The sequence below is a fragment of the Symsagittifera roscoffensis genome, chromosome 8 (genome assembly GCF_963678635.1).
Source record: "Symsagittifera roscoffensis chromosome 8, txSymRosc1.1, whole genome shotgun sequence".
Classification (NCBI taxonomy): Eukaryota; Metazoa; Xenacoelomorpha; order Acoela; family Convolutidae; genus Symsagittifera; species Symsagittifera roscoffensis.
The window spans coordinates 9,252,535-9,262,611 of record NC_087069.1 but is presented as its reverse complement, the minus strand read 5'-3'; positions in this window follow the sequence as shown (position 1 = coordinate 9,262,611).

Sequence of the window (10,077 nt, the reverse complement as noted above, 5' to 3'; positions counted from 1 at the left end):
ATAATCAAAAATATCTTCAGTTAATACAAAAAAAAACATATATATTTAAGAAAAACTTTTTGGGAAATCTTTACTCACAATTTTTGTGACTTGTCTGGAAGTGTGAGACATCAAGTGGATGGATTAACTCGTACATATTCCGGCCAGTCCAGTCGTTAATTTCAAACATTTTCTGAAATCTAAAACATCCTAACTTTTCTACCATTTGTGACGAAAGGAAGACTGCACTTAGAGATATGCTTTGCTTCAGCAGATTTTAATTCTGAAATACTGGTCAACTTTTTTTCATATTACCTTCAGTATTTAGTATTTAGATGTTGTGAGACAACTTCTGATATTGAACATAATATATGCTTTTCAGGGGCGGATTTAAGGGGGGGGGGGGGGGGGGTGCGGACGCTTTTCCCTTTCAGGGATTCGACACCCTGTCGAACCAAAGGGTTCACCCTTTGGTACTTTTAATAAATACCCTTGTGGTTGACCGACCCTAAAATTTTTCTAAAGGCGCCTTTGGCTCCAATATATACTAACTTTGAGGGGGAGCGCGCGCCAAAAAAAAACGCATTTTTTTGTAAAAATTTTCCAAAAAATGCACAAAAATGTTTTTTTTTACCTGTTTTGCGCAGAAAATTGGGCCAAAACAGCGTTTTTTTTGGGGCCAAAACAGCGCTTTAGGAGAGCTCGGAAAATCAGTTTGGTCGACCTAAAAAAAGTTTGTCAAAATTTTCAAAATTTTGTTGAAAATCCTCCCCCCCGTCGAGAAAATCCTAGATCTGCCCCTGATGCACTTCCCTTCCCTTAAACAAACCTAATCCCGACATGCGCCGTCCGATTTTAGATTTTCTCAGGAGGCGAAAAACAATTAATCCGAAGTCTAATCTAAAACTCAAACTTTCTCTAAAACTCAAACTTCGAACTGGGAAAAAGCAAAAAATGGTTCACTGATCATAATCTTGTAACAACAAATTCAAAGCCTGGTTCGATTTTTTTATAGTAAGTCTTGAACAACTGGCCAGTTAAATGTTATAGTCGGAGAAGAAATCCACAGTCGCACTAAAATTCGAGAAAAGTTGTCAGTGTCTCTGTTTCCCACAAAACTCGCAAAATTACAAAAAAAGGTTCTTAATAAAATAATCATACGACTTATGAAAAAAATAGGGACGTTACTTGAGAAACTATTTATGTGGCTCGATATAAAAAATTTTGACGTTGCGACTCAAATAAAATTTCGGCGGGGCTAGATAAGGAAACACTGTTGACGCGACTGAAGAATTTCCTTTGGGAGAGCGACATAAGAAATGACTTTTGCGGCTGGACGTGAGATAGGATTTTGGGGGAGTGACAATAAAAAAGACTTGAAGGGAGGGATATAATAAACATTTGAGGCGAGCCACATAAAAATGGACTTTGGCGACGCGACCTAAAAAAGAAAAAAGGACGTTGGCAAAGCGAAGTAATTAAGAAATTGGAGTCATGACATAAGAAAGGACTAGGGTGGCGCGAAAAATGAAAAGGCTTTGAGGGGCGCGACTTAAGCAGCATCTTTGGCTGAGCGACACAAAAAAAGACTGGCGGCGCGATTTAAGAAAAAAATTCGGCAGCGCGACTTAAGAAAGCACATTAGGGCGCCAAATAGGAAAGGACTGTATTGTCGCCAAATAAGAATGAGATTCGAGGGCGAGACATAAGATGGGGCTTTTGAAGCACGACGTATGAAAAGGCTTTGAGGATGCACCATAGGAAAATACTTTGGAGGAGCGATATCAGAAATACTTGATCATACCAAACTTTTCCCAAGTTTTTCCTTGACAAAAACAACTCTTTGGTCGAATGTAAGGTAAAATCCAAAAAACACCGTTTTAGTTTCGCCCTTTTGATGGTGATACCGTTGATTGTGTCCAGCAAATTTTTTGAGTGAGTCCTTGCCTCAGTTTTCGCCAGTGGTTGAATAATCTTGGAAAACGTTGCTCGGTTTGTCCCATTTTGAGCTGCATCCGGCTGCGACCGTTTCGCCGTAACGCCGTACTGTTTAACCAATAAACCGTACCCGTTAAGATGTATATAACCCTGTCTAAATGTTACCGGAACCTTAAAAATTCATCGTCAAAATTTTACTAGGTTATTTTGGCCGTAAAAAAGAAAAAAATATAAAATTTTTTCTCTTTTGTATTCACTCAAAAAAGCTTATCAATTGGGCCAAAACAGCGTTTTTTTGGGGCCAAAACAGCGCTTTAGGAGAGCTCGGAAAATCAGTTTGGTCGACCTAAAAAAAGTTTGTCAAAATTTTCAAAATTTTGTTGAAAATCTTCCCCCCCGTCGAGAAAATCCTAGATCTGCCCCTGATGCACTTCCCTTTCCTTAAACAAACCTAATCCCGACATGCGCCGTTTGATTTTAGATTTTCTCAGGAGGCGAAAAACAATTAATCCGAAGTCTAATCTAAAACTCAAACTTTCTCTAAAACTCAAACTTCGAACTGGGAAAAAGCAAAAAATGGTTCACTGATCATAATCTTGTAACAACAAATTCAAAGCCTGGTTCGATTTTTTTGTAGTAAGTCTTGAACAACTGGCCAGTTAAATGTTATAGTCGGAGAAGAAATCCACAGTCGCACTAAAATTCGAGAAAAATTGTCAGTGTCTCAGTTTCCCACAAAACTCGCAAAATTACAAAAAAAGGTTCTTAATAAAATAATCATACGACTTATGAAAAAAATAGGGACGTTACTTGAGAAACTATTTATGTGGCTCGATATAAAAAATTTTGACGTTGCGACTCAAATAAAATTTCGGCGGGGCTAGATAAGGAAACACTGTTGACGCGACTGAAGAATTTCCTTTGGGAGAGCGACATAAGAAATGACTTTTGCGGCTGGACGTGAGATAGGATTTTGGGGGAGTGACAATAAAAAAGACTTGAAGGGAGGGATATAATAAACATTTGAGGCGAGCCACATAAAAATGGACTTTGGCGACGCGACCTAAAAAAGAAAAAAGGACGTTGGCAAAGCGAAGTAATTAAGAAATTGGAGTCATGACATAAGAAAGGACTAGGGTGGCGCGAAAAATGAAAAGGCTTTGAAGGGCGCGACTTAAGCAGCATCTTTGGCTGAGCGACACAAAAAAAGACTGGCGGCGCGATTTAAGAAAAAAATTCGGCAGCGCGACTTAAGAAAGCACATTAGGGCGCCAAATAGGAAAGGACTGTATTGTCGCCAAATAAGAATGAGATTCGAGGGCGAGACATAAGATGGGGCTTTTGAAGCACGACGTATGAAAAGGCTTTGAGGATGCACCATAGGAAAATACTTTGGAGGAGCGATATCAGAAATACTTGATCATACCAAACTTTTCCCAAGTTTTTCCTTGACAAAAACAACTCTTTGGTCGAATGTAAGGTAAAATCCAAAAAACACCGTTTTAGTTTCGCCATTTTGATGGTGATACCGTTGATTGTGTCCAGCAAATTTTTTGAGTGAGTCCTTGCCTCAGTTTTCGCCAGTGGTTGAATAATCTTGGAAAACGTTGCTCGGTTTGTCCCATTTTGAGCTGCATCCGGCTGCGACCGTTTCGCCGTAACGCCGTACTGTTTAACCAATAAACCGTACCCGTTAAGATGTATATAACCGCGTCTAAATGTTACCGGAACCTTAAAAATTCATCGTCAAAATTTTACTAGGTTATTTTGGCCGTAAAAAAGAAAAAAATATAAAATTTTTTCTCTTTTGTATTCACTCAAAAAAGCTTATCAATCATTCACCTTAGTGGATCACCATTGAACTGACAGTATCGTCCAAAAATGCAAATGATGTTCCTTATTGCCGCTAGATCTTTCCAATAAACACCTTTACCACTAACATTACAAAAATGCCTCAGTGACCTTCGTAAAGCAGTTCCAATTCAGTTAAAACTCGTTTTTAGGGCGCGGCATAAGAAGCAACTTTTAGAGGCGCTACATAAAAAAAATCCTTTGGGCGGCATAAAAAAAGGACTAGGGGGGGACATCTTCGGGGAATTTTGCGTCGCGACATAAAACAGGACTTGGGGGCGTTGACATTAGAAAGGAGTTTGGTGATGCAACTTAGTAAATACTTTGGCGATGAGACATAAAAAAGTACAAGTTGTATTTGGTTGCGCGTCTAAAGTAAATACTTAAAGTGGCGATTTGAGAAAAAAGTTTGCGGCGCTATATAAAGAAACACTTTGGGGTCGCGACATAAAAAAGGATTTATGGAGCGCGATATGAAAAAGACTTATGGGGCGCGACATAACAAAGGATTTTGGGGCGCAAAATAAGAAAAAAACTTGGTGGCGACATTAAAAATGACTTCGGAGACATAAGAAAAGATTTCGGGGCGCGACATACGAAACGAATTTGGAGCTCAATTTAGTTTTAAAAAAATTAGCGGATGACTTACGATAAAGTTTTGACCACGCGACAAAATAAAAGCATTTTGAGGGCGCGACATAAAAAAGGACTTTTGCGTCGCGACATAAGCAAAGTTTTTGTGGGCGTGTCTTAATGAAGGAATTTAGGGGGTGACATTAGAAAAGAGTGTGGTGGCGTGATTCAGTAATTACTTCAGCGGAGCGACTTGGGAAAAATTTGGCGGCGCTACATAAGAAAGGTTTTTGGGGCGAGACCATAAAAAAGACTAATGGGTCAAGCCATAAGAAAAGATTTTGAGGGCGGGTACATAAAAAAGGACTTGGGCGATACGAATTAATTTCGGGGGCACGACATAAGAAAAGAGTTTGGTGGCGCGATTTAATAAATACTTTAGCTGGTCGAAATAATAAAAAACTTTTGGTGGGCGATTTGAGTAAAGACTTCAGATGAGCAACTTGGGATTTTTTTAAAATCGCGCTGGTTTTAAGAATAAATTTTTGGTCGCGCGGGTTTTCTCTTAAGTTGCTGACTTAAAAAACCCTGGTCGTTCTTTGAGAGCCTTAAAACTTCCGAACTTTTGATATTTCAATGGGTACTTTTGATCGATGAATTGAACATCCAACTCTAGAGAGGCTCTGAAAATGAACATGTTGGAGTGCAGTTTAATTTCACTCCCCCCTCTAGACTGGGTGTTGCAGGGGAGTGGCCGGGCTATCAGCTGGAAGCCCTCCCTGGAGAGGAGAGAACTTGGTGGGGCGAGATGAATGCGAGGATCTGATTGGTCGAGAGCGAATTTGGTCACGCTTTCAAACTCTATCACCTAGAAATGAAGCATGTGATTAAAAACAGAAAGATTAAAGTTCTCAAATCAATTTTATTTATATATATATATATATATATATATATCTGGCGTATGTCCGCAGAGTGCAATTTTAGATAACTCAACAATTTTTTGCGAAAAAGCAAAAACAGCTTAAATAAACACTCATTCCAACTTAACCAAAGAAAGGGCCACTACGCTCTGCTTTTTTTCAAATATATTTATATATGGACCGTTTAATGTTCAGGTATACGGAGAAACTGCTCAATCTTAAAGTTAGCGTTTTTTTTAGAAATTAGAATTGGAACGGACAAACAACGGGACATTCTGGTCACCAAAGTTTATCATGGATACTTTATAGATCTAGGAGCTTCTAGAGGCTTCGACTTTAAAAGTCGAGCAAGTGCAATTTTTTACTTAACTTCTGATGTCGAGAAGTAGTCTTAAGTCTGGCAAAAAAAATGCATACATACCCAAATACGGTCGAGAAAGCGGCTACCGAAAGTCAAGTACAGTCGAAACACACTCAATTTTGGTCCAGAAAGACAAAACATTGTTTATACACAGTCAAAAAACGTAGGTCGTACATAACCTAAAACTTTCAAAATTTCGTTTTTACCTAATAATATTTAAATTTAATTTTGAATTTAGCAAAAAAAATCTGCTCAAAAAAATTCTATCACAACCGTGCAACCGTTTGCCTCAAAATGAAATGTTTCAGAAGAAATCCCAATACGCTAAGACTTCCTGCGGCAAGAAACAAATTCTGCCGAGAAAAATCAATTTAAAAAACGAATAAACTTCGATCGAGAGCTTTTGCTATTTACTGATTCTTAAATCTTACTTTAAGAGTCATCAAAATCAAGTGAAAAGCGTAAACTATAATTTATTGGTGAAATTTTTTATGCTATTTTGTAATCGAGACAATCAACACATATGTTGAGCAAAATCAAAACATTGGTCGAGCATACCCCAAAGTTTCAAAATTCTTAATTTTTTTGATCATGCAGACGGAGTTTTTTGTTTATGTTATTTTCAACAAAATGGTATAATGCTCGTATAATTTGGTTGAACAGGCTTGAGTTGGACCATAATTATTTAATTGAATTGAGTTTATTGATTTAAAAGCTTGTTAGTCAGGCCGGTTGAAGCGGATCGGAGATGGATCGAATATCAAAAAAAAGGGCCGAGAAAGTTGAAACCGCCGAAACATACCCATTTTTGGTCAAGGAAAACAATTTATATTTATGCGGAGTCGAACAATACATCATTTTAAAAAAGTTCGTTTGATTTTTGGTCGAAGTTGCTACATCTCTGAGCTGGATCTAACAATGTCAAAAACTTTTTTTGGGGTCGAGATAATCGAAACAAAACGAAACTTGCGCGAGAAAGTGGAAACACACCGAACTTTGGTCAAGAAAGTCAAAACAAACCAAAAACACACCGAGTTTTGTTCAAGAAAGTCTAAATATAAGTTGAGCACCTTGAACCGGGAGAAGAGGGCGCTCAAAGTTTGAAAAAATGGGCCATTAAAAAACTTTTTTGAACCTCCTCAACAAGTTTTTGGTATCCACTTCTCTACAATTTATGTGCGTGATGGAGCCTGGTATTATGGTTCAAAATACAACAGAAGAACATGGTTCAGTTCTTGGCCGTTTCTGTTCCATTGATGCCTTTTGTCAATCACGATTGCTCTAATTTGGGCAAAACTCTGAATTTTCTGCTTACAATTATTTTTTAGGGAAACTTTGATTTAAAAAATACTGAAAATATCTGACTCGCAATTTAAAGTTCAAAAAGATATATTTTGCATTAAAAAAAATTAAAATAGACTAAAGAGCTTACCACAATCATATTCATAACAATGTCTAACGGATTGACGTTTTATGTGTTAATTAAAGTCGCAAAAAATTGACCAAACTTGCTAGTTAAAAATTTGAATTTTGTCTGAAAAAAAACCACCCGAAGAAAAACCATAAAAATGCCCTAAATTTATAAGAAAATAGTCGGACCAAATAGCTACTCGGATAGAGGTGGAATAGGTTGAGGTTGGTGCTCCCGTTTCTACGTTGAGAGCAACACTTTTCCTTTTTGAGGTATCTTTCACTCATTGGTCACCAAATTCAAACGAGCCCCTTAGTGAGGTTCCATGGATATAAATGGCAATAATCACTTATCGTGGTCAAGGTTGCTGCCATTATAAATGATTATGGTTACACTTTGGGACCACGCAATCAACTATAATCCAGTACGGTATTTTAACTTTCGAGAAGATGAACCGAAATACAATATAATGAATTATGATTTATTAAGAGCTCTATAAAATTTTTCCAATCTTCAAAGAAAGTTGCAGCTTTTTCTACATTAATAACAGCAGATTGGATTTCTAAACGTTCTCAGATACATTTAGTTTAGCAAAACCATTTCCTTCGAACCCAGTACTTCTGAAATTTAATACCCAATTTGAACACGCCCAAAATTACACCCATCCACCCACATTGAAACGCATTGAAACACCTATGCCCAAGCCAACTACCCCACCTCACACCTTGCCTCATTCCACCTAACCTCGCGCCCCCTCCACTCACCCGACCCCCACAAACACACTTACCCCCAACGTTACTTCAACCTACCACCCACCGACCCTCGACCCCGCCTACTAACCCCACCTACTCTCACCACTCTTGTACTACCTCCCCACCTGCTCTAACCCAGCACACTAAGATTAGCCCTAATCCTAACCCTAACCCTAACCCACACCTACCCCACATAATTTGGCGGCACGCGCTTACGATTATGCACGTGTTTTAACGGTAATTGTAAGTAAGGGGGGGGGGGGTGATGGGGGAGGGGAAGTGTGGTATGCGAATAAGTAAGATTGATGGCAGTTAGTGTGAGTATTCAGGGCGAGGGGCAGAAAAAAAGAAAAAACTTTTTGCGGTAACCAAACGTTAAACACCTGAATTTAGAGATGGCATCCTTCAAGTTTTGAATATTCACTTTCAAGTTTTAGAAAGTCCTGGCTGTTAATCACAAAATCTTTTATAATCAATTAGATAATTTTGTATATTATTGTAATCAATTAAAATCAAGTATAATCGATTTCACGGGATTAAAATAATTTTCTACTTTATTTGTTTTATAGTTGTTTATTGATCCAATATAACTGATTTTTTGAACAATTTGTAGAGACAGACCAAGGAAATCCATGATAAATGTTTATTATCCATGGAAATATATTTCGGGAGGTTTCGTTCTTCATTCTTCCAACCCAGGTTGAAAAAAGAAACACATTTTCTCCTGTACTGCTATTTCATCTTACTGCTATTTCTCTTTTAAAAAGCCACATCTTGACTGAATGAAAATTAAAATGTTGAAACTTTGTTTTTATATTAACAACACTAAGCATTCATTAAATTTTTATTTAAGTGGTCAAAATTGGTTTAAAAAACACAGATATAATAATTTTTGACCGAATCTAATGTATATGATTCGGATTTCTTACAATGTGACAAGGAGCTATAACACTGATGCGAAACAAAATATTCGTCATCATGTATATTGAGTCATACAAACTATATGACCTTTTTTCAGTGAAGATATAAATTTTGAAGCTTTTATATACCAAAAAAAATCACAAAAGCTATTGGTAGCTTTTTTGGAGCAATAAAAATGGAAAATCATTGGCAAAGAATTTTTCCAATTAATCGCAATTGTGTATTTTGCGAGTTGTTTGCGAATTTTGCGAGTTGTTTGCTCTTTTTGATCTTCTTTGTTCTTTCGTTTTCTTTGATCGTTCCGACAAAACTATAACAAGATTAGAGACTTGTCTCTGATTTCATGAGATGTACATGCACTAAATTGGGCGCCTACACCTCCCATACACAGTTTGTCCTCGAAATGCTTTTCATCAATTCCTTTCAGTTTACCTTTCACACCTCACAGTATATACAGTACAAAATGACTTTTTGTTAATCTAGTAACGCATTATGAAGAGCAAATGACTTGCTATTCTTCAAATTGGGTTAATTTAATGATCCGTTGACGCTTAAATAGCACAAACTATGTCGCGCGTTAATTATCCTAATACCCGCAACCAAGTTTAGGCGTAAGTAATCGACTATAACGGATTATTATGATGATCGTTTTTTGACAAGTATAATTGAATATAATTACCAAAATTAGGTGGTTAAAAGTTTTATAATTGATTATAATCGTAATATTTTCCAAGAGTTTATAATCTCTTATAATCGATTACAATTGATTAAAGTTCATACAAAAAACCCTTAAAATCCATTATATTCGATTATAATCGATTATAATTCCTTTTTTTGCCAAGATTTTGTCAAGCCAAAACAATATTCGAATTGTGGGATATTAATTTCGTGCCAATTAGAAAATCTCTAAAAGAGAGATCTCTTGAACACTTTGGTTCATCTGAATACATAGTTTTACCACGGAACAAAAGTTTCATAGAGATCCTTTCATATTAGTGGAAAGGTTCCCGCGGTAGATGAAAAAAAAATCTTCTGAATCAATCATGAAACTAAATCAATTTGATGATGTTTTGGTGGTTAAAGAAGCTTGAAATATGCATCACAAAACAACTCTAATGGGGAAGAAAAGAAAAAAACCTCATAAAATTGAATTGATTTGAAAATTTTAAAATTATTTTTCTCATTTTTCATAGGAACCAACGTCTACAAGAAGGCAAAAATATAAGCACTTTAGATGCAACTTTGAAGAAAAGTTGGAAAAACAAAAGGGATTATAATCAATTATAATCGATTATATTGGATTTTTGTGCAAACTAATATATTAGAAATTTGAACACAAATATTAGATTATAATCAATTATAAATGTTTAT